General features: G+C 47.4%; 1 long non-coding RNA gene across 1 annotated transcript in view; it reads left to right on the top strand.

The window, feature by feature from the left end:
* LOC139760702 (uncharacterized) overlaps positions 1 to 10,906 on the top strand; it is a 39,974-nt gene extending 29,068 nt beyond the window's left edge. Inside the window, exon 3 of the long non-coding RNA XR_011715387.1 lies at positions 10,773 to 10,906. This is a non-coding gene — a long non-coding RNA (uncharacterized lncRNA). The remainder of the gene's footprint in view (positions 1 to 10,772) is intronic.
* The last annotated feature ends 1,622 nt before the right edge of the window (positions 10,907 to 12,528 follow it).

Raw genomic sequence — 12,528 nt, forward strand, 5'->3', positions numbered from 1 at the left:
GATGCTTCCTCAACCACCTCAGCTGATGCCAGTCTGCGCTCATGATGATTCATCTTGATTTTCACTTCCCAGACTCCCTCCCTCTTGCACTTCATGGCATCTTTCATGATCTTTGAAGCTGATTTTTATTTTGTTTACCTGCATCTGCAATTGCATGAGTATCTGGTCCCTCTTTTCGCATTATTACTTCAACCAACATCTTCGACCTTTTGTTCTCTTGGCCTAACATGTTTATCTAATCCCTTCCACTTGTTGCCTTTGTGGTGGATCATATCACACTTGCCAGGTCTCGATTACTTTTCCTTATCAATCAATTTCTGGCTAAAATCAAACTGAATAGAATGATCAGACGTGAGCAAGTCTAGTGTATGATTGGCGGGTATAACCTGACTGCCTTGTCACAGGGTTTTCGTTCCGTGTCACCCGCTACGCAGAACCAATCCTCACGGACTAACGTACCAGCCACTGTTGGTATGTCGGGTGCCAATAACAGCCAAGGGGGAGCGGCCGACGTCCGTTCTCACACTTGCCCACATTGTGGGGATACCTTTGCCAGCTCTCAGGGCCGTAGGGTCCACGAAAGGTTGGCACTTGCCAACTCCTTTCACCAGGAGTTGGCCACACGACACGTTCTATCTAAGGCTCGGTGGACTGATGGGGAAGTAGAGCACCTCGCTAGGGCGGAGGTAAAGATGGCAGCTGGTCCCTCACTGGTCGCTGGCCTAGGCCTGAACCAGCGGTTGCAGGCGATTGTTCCCTCTAGGACGGTCGAAGCGATCAAAGGCCTTCGACGGAAAGCGTCGTATAAGAGCAGGGTTCAGGAACAACTGGTCTTGGACATAAACCTCCACCAGGAAACCGGTGAAGGCGAGGTGACTGATTGTGTATCAGATGAGAGGCGTGTCCCGGCAACCCCAGGAAGCAAAACGCGGAGTGGCGTCCCGGGGGAAGCACCAAGCGCAAGTAGGCGCGAGCGTGCCAACTCCAGTGGTTAAAGCCTCACAGGAGCTGGTGTGTGTGTATGAGTGTGTGTGTGCGTGTGTGTGTGTGTGTGTGCTCTCCTCGGAGGAGGGGAGCCTACCGCTTCTGGCCTGGAGGCCGATCCCACGGTTTTATCTGTCCCAGTCACTCAGCGGGTTCCCCAATCCCAATCTGTTGCTTCCTCTGTTGTGGAGACTGTCACTTATCTCGACACACTAGGACCTGGCCCCACAACTCCATCGTGGGCCGAGGACATCTTAGATGTTGCCCTGAACCACCTGCGTCAGTGTGACAGCCTTGCCGCGATTAGGGTAGCCACAGAGCATGCCAGGCAACTGTTGGCTCCTGTGGCTCGCCCCAAGACCGCCGGAATCGTGGGGGAGATGGAACAAGACAGGTCAGCGAACTCTAGCTGCGTACGCCGTACGGAGGAGGTTCCTTTGCGCGGAAACCGGCTTAGACCAGCCGGAAAGCCTCTACTCTTTTTGGGGAGCTCACTTCTCTCGTCCATCTGAGCCAGAATATGGACAACTAGCAGAAGTTATCACCGTAAGTGAGGTAGCACACCACCTCAAAGCCACGAAGACATCTGCCCCTGGTCCTGACGGAATACCGACTCGTTTATTGAATTCCATTCCCCCAAGAATTCTTGCCAAAATGTTCAACCCGTGGCTTGCCACTTCAACGTTGCCAGAACCATTCAAGGCAAATCGTACGTTACCGATTCCTAAGGTACCGAACCCAACAGAACCCAAGGACTACAGGCCTATTACCATCTCATGCGCCGTAGTCCGACTGCTCCATAAGATCTTGAGCAGCCGCATCTCGAGCCTCGTCCAGATCAATGGAGCTCAAAAGGCATTCGTCCCTGTGGACGGATGCCTTGAGAACCTCACGATCTTGGATGCGATCGTCGGTCGTGCGTTGGCACACGCCCACGCTGTGCACCTGGCATTCCTCAACATGGCTAAAGCATTCGATAGTGTTAATCATAGCACTATCGAGCGGGCCATGTCGCGGAAGGGCATTCCTGCCCCCGTCAGGGTATATATTATGTCGACGTACGACCGAGCTTTCACTCACATTGAAGGCAGCGGCGAAATGTCGGAAAAAATCAATATGACTCGTGGGGTCAAACAGGGAGATCCGTTATCACCTATCCTTTTCAACCTTGTAATTGACGAGGGAGTTGCAAGGGTTAAGGACTCTGGTGTAGGAATTGGGTTCGGAGACCAAAAGGTGTCAGCACTGGCATTTGTCGACGATCTAGTGTTGGTTGCGAAGACGCCGACTGGCCTGCAACAGGCAATTGACATTAAGGTGGAGACTCTTGCGGGGGTGGACTTCGGGTAAACCCGGGAAAGTGTCGTTCCCTGATCTGATCTTCCTCTTGGTGTGTCCATACATTCCTTCCTTCAATGAACAACTTCTTTCACTATCAACATGTAGTTAGGTCACCTACTGACAAATCCCATGTTGTATTAGATCATAAAAAACAAAAAAGGAGATGCACAGCAATAGTATGTAGTTAGACTTTCCTGCACGTCCCATCACTGGGAATCGATGAAGACAATCTGCTCTCTGGACTGATTGGGAACTCAGTTTACCTACCTACATCAACTGCCTTATTTCCTTGGTTCAGGCAATTCAAAGATTGTTATCCCATATTAGTAAGAATAAAGGTTATGTAGCATAATTTTTTTTCTTTTTTTCTTATCCAGGGAATATCCTTTGGGTAAACTGTGGACACTGTTGCCATCAGGTTGTTTATATTTCACTATCTGAATATTTGCATCAGATCTTTACTGCATTTGCTCACTGCTCTCAAAACAGCCACTCACAGTCTCTGTTGCTTGGATGTTCTTTACATGTACAGTGTGTGTGTGTGTGTGTGTGTGTTTGTGTGAGTCTGTGTGTGAGTAAACTACATGTAATAGAAATATGGATGAATAAATAACAATCTACTAGAATTATGCAGCCATTCGGCTGGCAATACACAATTGAGATATTACAGATATTACAGAACTGGGAGGTCATGATAGTTACTAGTTAACTATATATGCGAGAGTTTAAGATTGAGGTGAACTGGACATTGTGTGTGTGTGTGTGTGTGTGTGTGTGTGTGTGTTTTCAAACATTGTTACTCCTCTCCAGTAAGGGAAAGGATTCTATCATTAGATATTCCTCTTCTAAGAATGAAGAGGATTGTGTTATGAAAGTTTCCTTTACTATATCTAACTTTGCTCATTCATTTTGCACACTATGTCCTACTAGCGCGAACACAAGTCCGATGGTCCTCCACTAGTCAGCTCTCGCTGGAAGGTGGTGTCTTAAATGACCCTGGCAGTAAGATAGATCCTAATGGCCAGACAACCAACCCACCACACGTCACATACTAAGATCTATATAGGGAGCGAAAACGTGTATGTCTTTATTATCACCTTGAACATATCTATTCGTTTTATTTTATGTGTTTGATGGTTATAAATTGACGTTGATGACCTTTAATACTATAGAGTATCTCTCGGGTCAAGGTGGGAGAGAAATTCGAGCAACTGGTCTGTGCAAGTAGCCTGGGTGATAAGTTGGTTTTTTTGATTTATGCCACAGTTGCGGCTAATTCATTGTACTCTCCTCCCCAGCCTGTGGGCGGTGCGCGAAAGAGGATACAGAGCGCAGAGAAGGTCAAGGGACTTGGGGGTCTCAGCGACTGAAATACAGTCTAGGTTCCATAGCGAGAAAAGTGTTAATATGGTTTAGGTAACACAATGAATGATATGGCAAATTACGGTTGAGATACAGTGATCGGATTACGTATCTCGATAAGAAAAACGATTTACATAAAGCAAATTTATGACATCTTTCAGGGATGCGAGGCAGAACATTGTTATGAATGAAATGCTTGCACATACCTTGTAATGTTTGGCAAGTATCTTCTCTGAACTCACTGATTTTACAACAGTCAAGAATGTCATGTTCCAAGGTGTGATCATGACTTTGTTGGCAAAGTTAACATTTGGTGTGTTCATTATCAACAGGTGGGACAAACGTGAGTATGTATAGCCTAGCATAAGTTGGGCGACGACATCGAGGTTTTTACTAATCCTGTTGATGGAACCATAAGTATCTTTTTGCATGATACTAGTAGTGGTGGTAAATGGATCTGCTTGTGTTAATTTCAGTACTCTTTTAAGTATGAAAGATTTTCTTCGTGTTCTTGTCGAATGATGGTTTTAAGGCTACTCACACGTAGACCCAAGGGGGATAATTAACGTCATCTTTCAAGGCATATGTTTTGGCTAGGTCATCAGCTTTATCATGTCTTCTAAGCCCAATATGGGATGGAACCGAGAGAAAGGGGACTTTATGACCAACTTGTGATTTTGTTATACCTGTGTCGTGCTTCAGCCACAAGCATATTACACTCATAACGGAGCGAGTTTAACGCAGTTCTTTATGGAAGAGAATCACATACAATGAGACTATCATACTTATAGTGTTCAACATATCCAAGGGCCACAAGGATAACAAATAGTACCGTTGGGAAGGTGAATGCCCAGTTATTGGTCCTGAGTCCCAGGTTATAGTAACCGTCAGCACGTGTTATAACATTAGTGCTTCCCACAGCACCAGTAGTTTGTTGCAGGGAACCATCTGTATATATAGTCTGGTTAGTCAAGGGTCATAGGTTTCACCTTGGTAAAGAGCGTTATCATTTACTCTTAATGTAGACTTAAGCAGTGACCCGAGTATAGATTCTGGAAGGGATGTGGGAACAGTGATACCACAGAGGTTACTCTCCCATGGGGCAGGATAGTGCCACTGTTGTCTCTCATAGTAAAGTTCATATATCATAAATTCTAAGACTTGCCAGCTGTAGTAGCCCATCTGGATGAATATCTCCCACTTGAGAAGGTCTGGAAGGCTTCTTTACATGGACTGGGACGTGTTTCTCGGAGCATCCGGGTCGATTTCAGTTATTCTGTCTCATACTCGGAAGTCAAACTCTTCCTTCATGTTTAGAATCTTTGTTGTTGTAAAGGCAGCTAAAAATGATTCACGTAGCTTCATTTTGTATTTCTTCAAGCCCTCCAAACCTCTTGCAGGCGTTAGAGCACACAGAGGCGCAGCAAAATTAATCATAGAACGGATGTAAGCCACGTACATCATATAACTATTCTGCCATTGGCCCCAGACGGTAGGTTGGTGCCGGCTACAGCTCTGAGTGCCCTATGCCTTTCTCTACATTGATGGTTGAGTCTCGTTACAGCAGCTTCAAGTGTTGGTACCTTTAACTCAAGATACCGGTACCTTTTTACATAATCCATTTGGGACATGTTACTTAATCGAATCATCTCTGATGACACCCTCCCCCCCTCTCCATCTTTTAGGGGGACGTTTGTTCAGGATTTGGGTTTTGTCAGATGACAAAACCTAACCTTTCACAGGTATCTGACACATGGTTGAGTATAACGAGTGTATTGTTATACCCGGAGGTGTTAATCATGATATCGTCGGTATTCGTGGGTATGGACTGAAGAAAGACGTTAGTTAAAATATTGAACAAGGTGGGGCTAAGTACACCGCCCTGCCGAGTACCAAGGTTAAACTCTTTGATTTCACTTCTGTGTCCCTGAAACAGAACGGATGACTTTCTGTTAGACGGGTAACCAGAGATCCATTGCAAAAGCCAGCCACCAATATCCATTTTAGCAAGTTCATATATGATTACCTGTCGACTGGCTATGTCCACAGCAACTTTAAGGTCAAGGAAGGTGGTGTAATTGTACGAAGGTCGTGTAATTGTACCCTGCATGGAGAGTTAGAAGGGTGGTGATGCAGTGACGCACACTCTTTTTGTGTGTGAAATCGTATAAATCAGGAGACAGATGCGCTCAAATGCTATGATGATGATGACTGAGTACCATCCTTTCGAAGGTTTTACAGAACTTGTCAAGGATGTGGGTCTAAGGGCATCAGGTTGATTGGGTTTGGGTATTGGAATGATAAAGTTATTCGTCCAAGAGGCAGATGGAACTCCTGTCACATAGCTCATGTTGTACGGTGCAAGAAGATTGCCGGGTACATTGCGTAGGAGCCGTTAAGATGTCATCCTCTCCTGGGCACGTAGCTTTGACTTTAGTCAGCGCTGCGTCAAGATCAGATTCAGTGAATAGGATATTGCAGTCATCGTGCATGCCTCTTGCTCATCATTCAATGGATTAGTTTAGCTCTATGTTCGTGTTTGAGAATTAGCTTAACCTGCATCGCAGACGGTAGATTTGCAAGACTAGACGTAGAGGCCCGGGTATTAAGTAGCTCGTTGGCTCTGTAGAGGTTTGAATGGGAGACTTGACAGGTGTCTCTGCCTTTGATTTTGTTATTATCTCTCCATGCCTTTCTGATAGGTGTGTATGTGTGTTCAGTCCATCAACAAATGTTTCCCCAGTTAGGCTGTCTAAGTTCAGTCATACGCTGCCTGACAGTTTGTCAGGCAGACTGGAATAATTCCATCATCTCTGGTGTTCGTGATCGCTTGTAAGCCAGTGCGATTCTCTTAGCAAAAGACTTTTATTTCTTAAGTTGTGGATCATCACAGTCGGCGTGATGTCTGTGTGGGCTAGGCTGGGATGTGCTCATGCGTCTCCTGATCCGTCTAGGCGGTTCTGAGTGTTGCTGGAGAGTTTCCACTTGGTCGTTATGAAACTCCTCCACACAGATTGGCTGGTTGAACTCGCAGCATCCGGTCATACCAGGAATAAAATTCTGGCGCTGATCATCAGGGATTTCGAGCCGTTTTCGTTTAAACTTTCCCCCAAGGAGGATGGGAGGAGGAATGTTAATACTGGATAGCCTAGGACGATGATCACTTAGCATATCATGATGAATAGTGGAAGAATGGGCAGCATGGGAGATGTTGAACCCTACACATAGATCAAAGATCCCATCACGGACACAGAGTTGGCTGTAGGTGCCCTACCAGCTGTACATTATCATGTGTACTCAACAGTGTTAAAAGCCGCTAGCTGCAGCTCATTCGGACTGGTATGGTTGGAATTACCAGTCATTTTGTGTCTTGCGGTAAAATCCCCTGTTGTTAAAGTTAGTTCTGACTGGATACGTACTGGCAGGTCCGCTACATTAAGTATGCTTGTTGGTGCATATAAAACAATGATGTTTACTGTAGAGTTATTTGCATAGACCATGATACCATGGTACTGCATTCCACGGCCTTCACACTCGGCAACACTGATGGGAACATGTGCTACAGTCTTCATGACGTACATGATCAAACCATAACAACATAAGGAAGGCAATTTTGGTGGTACTGATCCAGCAGGTATTGTACGTCCTGTAGACACACTACGTCTATGGGCTCTGTGGTAACTTTATGGTGAAGGTCAGGTAACCTTTTCCTGAAGGAGGCATTGTTCCAACTCTGGAGTGTAAGCACAATATCATCAGCCGTTTTGCTCATGTGCACTCGAGGTTATCAACACACCAGTGACTATAGGTACACTCTTGAGGTGATCAATATATAAATAAAAGTTTCTGTATCAGTACAGAACGTTCCTTTTTTTTTTTTTTACCAGCGTTGTCATTACAGTTGACAAAACTGTGTACTCGTTCGTCCGTAAGTTTACGGGGACAGAAACGCTTGTATAGAGGTACATATTCTCCAATGGGGAATTAGAGACATTTTCCTTCACATGGTCACATCCTCACACTCCGCTGTGTGACATCCAGTGTCTCACGTTAGTGATGGTGGTGGTTTTTGGGGGCCTTTCCTGAAACAGAAAATCCTATAAGACCATCCAGGAGTTGGTGGATCGCCTGTACGACTTTCTGTTGAACCTGCAGCATCTGTTGGTGGGCCTCTTGCTGATGCACTTGGAGTTGTACCACACTGTCTACAACTTGTCTCATTGATGATTTCACACCTCCGTCAGTGAACGGTTCTTCCCCAGAAGGGGACTGGTAACACTGTAGGGTTGGGACCCGAGGACACCTGTAGTGCAGGTGTGGGAAGGCCCGACAGAGGTGTAAAGTTCTCCCACTTACGGTAGGGAGGGAGGACCTAGGGCGCCAGAGGGCAAACTTGGGGTAAACTTGCAGATCTTGGCTATATGACCCTGTCTTTGGCATCTTGAAACATTCACGGCGAGCGGGTTGGTATGTAGATTTGATTTGTACCCGCGTCCCCGGCAAACTTATTGTGAACCCCCATGCTCATCCTGTGAGCGGTAACGCAAAATGATTACAGGTGTCACAAAGGGTCTTAGTCAGACTCCAGTGGGTTGATAGTGCATAGGATATCATAATTCATAGCAGATATTCCATTACGTGCATTACATAGTTTCCTATGGTAAGTTTTACCGACTAGAAGCAAAAGTGGATACAAACTTAAAATTTCAGGTATCTTGTAATTATTAACAATAAGGTGTTGTGACGTTTCTTGCAGGGTTTGTTTAGATCTATCGCTAAAATGCTCTATTTTTCACATTCTAAGACACAGTGTTCAACTTTGTGTGCAAATCTTTGACCACAAACTTTACAATGCACGTGGTTAACATCTCCAGATTGGCCAAAGCATCAATAGTACCCATAGCCTAGCCTTAGTCTAGCAGTTACAACATCATGTAATCTGTTTTACTTTACACATTTCACTCTGATGGAAAATGCATCTACTTGCTCTTATCTGAACTCGTCTTCGTGCTTCAAAGAGCTCTTTTAGCTTCTTTCTAATTACAGTTTTGAGGCTTCTAATTAGCAGCAACCCAGTGTTGTTTTCAACATTACTTTTACTGAGTTCAAGTTGGCTAAAGCTGACAAGTTTGGCTAAAGCGTCAGCTTTGTCATGTTCACGGAGGCTTATACGAGAGGGAATCCATAGCAATTTGATTTGAATCCCTTGAGCAATAATGTCTGAGTATTTGTGTCTGGCTTCAGAGACCAGTATGTTACATTCTGATCTCAGGATGTTAAGTCCAGGAAGCGAAGATAAAGAATCAGAGATAATTAAACTGTCTGTGGCAGTGATTTCTACCTTCTCAAGAGCGGTAAGTATGTCAGACAAATCAGTTTGTAGGACAGATGCCCAATTGTTTATTCGAAAAATTTTCTCTCATCCATTACCATTGGACTGGAACACAATGGCAGCACTGCCTATCTCCCAGTGGTAGAATCGCGAGAACCGTCAGAATAGATGCACTAGGCTATGTTACTGTCAGTCTAGAGTTTCTGTATGTGTTCAAGAGCATTGGTCTTAACTAAGTGTTGAAGATTATAAGTAATCAGCTTCTTGGGTGCATAAGTAAGTGTAGTAAGGTGAAGATTATAAGTAATCAGCTTCTTGGGTGGATAAGTAAGTGTAGTGACGTCAAAGGGAGTTATCTGCCAGGGAGGCAGGAAATGCTGGTGCTTCCTAACATTGTAATGTGGTTGGCTGTTATCTGGATCCCTTTAGATTCACCTGTGCCATGGCAAGCCTGAAGTCAACCCGTGACGGAATTTCAGATGGGCCTACCCACTCCGCCACCATTAGTGTACAGTTGGGCAATCGTGTAGGATTGATGACTTGATCAGTAGTGAAGCACATAGGGTCCACGACCTCGCTAGCGCCTTGGATCACAATGTATTTCATGGGTGGTGGGTCTTGATGCCAGCATACTCAGGGATAAGCAGTTGAACAAACTCGCGGGAATTGGTGACGGATTCATAAATGTCATCATCCCGTTTCATTATTATTTTCTCGTCTAGCTTTGTCATACTAGGTAAGCACAGTCATTCAGATTTCTGAGCGAGAGTAGCTCCTACAGGGAGGTTAAGCCTAGTCAATCTCGGTATCTGAGGTGTCCCAGTTGCAGGAGCAGCTTTAAGATGGTGTTTCCTCTCACGTAGTTTCCTTCTTCGTGTCGTACTCAGGAACAGACTGGAAGTCAATTTCATTATCTCCGTCACCAAGTCATTCTTCATCTTCCTTAGTGGTAATATAGAATCTTCCTTCACCTTCATTACCTTCGTCCAAAAACAGCTGACCTTCATGAGCTACCATGGCTACGACCATGATAACAACAGTAACACAAGCCCTGTGACGACTGGTGTTAAGGGCGAGAAAGTGCTACACTTGTGGTTCCTAGGAACACATCTGGTTGTGGTGTTGACCAGCCGAGAAGTCGTTGGCCACACACCCACCCCTCACTGTGATCACGGTTACAAGACACTGCTCCAGGTACATACTTATGGCACTGTCTGACACAAACTCGTCACTCGAGCTGTTCTGGTAGGACGAGAGGGTCGGGTCACACGTCCTGCCTCGGTGCAACCCAGACCTGCTACACTGTGATGAGTTGGTGGATCATTTCTGCTTCTCTGCCCGATGACACACGGATCAGTTAGCACACCACAGACGCGAGAGAGAGAGAGAGAGAGAGAGAGAGAGAGAGAGAGAGAGAGAGAGAGAGAGAGAGAGAGAGAGAGTACTTCCTTAAACCTCTCATTCATAGCCACTATCTTAAGACTAATGAGCACTTAGGATTAACGCACCTTAGAATTTACACACCTTAGGATGAACGCACTTTAGGACTAAAGCACCTTAGAATTAACACACTTTAGGATTAATGCATCATATGATTAATGCACCTAAGGATTAACGCACCTGAAGATTAACCCTCATTAGGATTAACGCACGGACCCAGCACGGATAACGAATCCCCCCCCCCCCCCACATGGCCCAACGAGAGCGACTTGATAATTAACGACGACCTCCCGGTCTGCTCCTCCTCCGGCAGGACGTCGCCGCCCAGCAGGAGGAGAATCTCCACGTCTTCGTCAGTAGCATCCGGTGCCTCCCTGGCCTCCCTCCTGGTCAAGCTACACCACCCGCCCTCCACCAGCCTCTCCCTGGAGGGCAAGCTCAAGATCAGGACCACTCTGTGAGTCAGCCCGGCCCTGGGGCTGGGGACACACTTAACGGGAGATGATCAGGGTCACCCTGTGGGGCAGCCCGGCCCTGGGGCTGGGGACACACTTAACGGGAGATGATCAGGGTCACCCTGTGAGTCAGCCCGGCCCTGGGGCTGGGGACACACTTAACGGCGCAAGCTGATCAGGGCCACCCTGTGGGGCAGCCCGGCCCTGGGGCTGGGGACACAACGGGGCAAGATGATCAGGGCCACCCTGTGAGTCGGCCCGGCCCTGGGGCTGGGGACACAACGGGGCAAGATGATCAGGGCCACCCTGTGGGGCAGCCCGGCCCTGGGGCTGGGTACACACTTAACGGGGGAAGATGATCAGGGCCACCCTGTGGGGCAGCCCGGCCCTGGGGCTGGGGACACACTTAACGGGGGAAGATGATCAGGGCCACCCTGTGGGGCAGCCCGGCCCTGGGGCTGGGGACACACTTAACGGGGGAAGATGATCAGGGCCACCCTGTGGGGCAGCCCGGCCCTGGGTCTGGGGACCCACTTAACGGGGGGAAGATGATCAGGGCCACCCTGTGGGGCAGCCCGGCCCTGGGGCTGGGGACACACTTAACGGGGCAAGATGATCAGGGCCACCCTGTGGGGCAGCCCGGCCCTGGGTCTGGGGACCCACTTCACGGGGGAAGATGATCAGGGCCACCCTGTGGGGCAGCCCGGCCCTGGGGCTGGGGACACACTTAACGGGGCAAGATGATCAGGGCCACCCTGTGGGGCAGCCCGGCCCTGGGGCTAGGGACACACTTAACGGGGGAAGATGATCAGGGCCACGCTGTGGGGCAGCCCGGCCCTGGGGCTGGAGACACAACGGGGGAAGATGATCAGCTCCACGCTGTGGGGCAGCCCGGCCCTGGGGCTGGGGACACACTTAATGGGGCAAGATGATCAGGGCCAACCTGTGGGGCAGCCTGGCCCTGGGGCTGGGGACACTCTTAACGGGGGAAGATGATCAGGGCCACCCTGTGGGGCAGCCCGGCCCTGGGGCTGGGGACACAACGGGGGTACACAAACGGTTAACGGGCGACACACTAGGAGTTAGTGAGGATCATAATAAGTTAATGTAGGCAGAGTTGGGGGGAGGGGGATGTTATTGGGTGTAGATAGATGATTAATCGGCAAGAAAGGGGTTAATGGCAGGAGTTAAGGGGCATAGTTTGTTAACGTGGGCAGAGCAGCAGTTAATAATCGTATAGTGAAAGTCAACGAGGGATTAACGATATCTATAAATCAACTGTGGCATAACTAGCTAGGGGAAACAGCAGGATGTAACAAAAGCATTTTGAAGTCCATGGATACACAGTGAAGGTCAGCTGGTATACTGTTAAGGATAACTGGGAAAAATGGGAGCGGGGATAGTGCATGGTGGGGCTCAGTGCTAACTGTTTCTGTGTATTGTCATTATTCCATTCCTAAGATAATTATGGTTGATAAGGCACTGACGACAGACATCTTCCATAACATTCCATTTCCCTGTCAGCCTCCAATTAAGGGCTCTTAAACTGCATTCAGATCATCTCAACATCATTCTAAACTGTTTCGGATCCTGTCCGTTTCGAATGCGCTCACT

This window comes from Panulirus ornatus, chromosome 37, assembly GCF_036320965.1.
Source record: "Panulirus ornatus isolate Po-2019 chromosome 37, ASM3632096v1, whole genome shotgun sequence".
Classification (NCBI taxonomy): domain Eukaryota; kingdom Metazoa; phylum Arthropoda; class Malacostraca; order Decapoda; family Palinuridae; genus Panulirus; species Panulirus ornatus.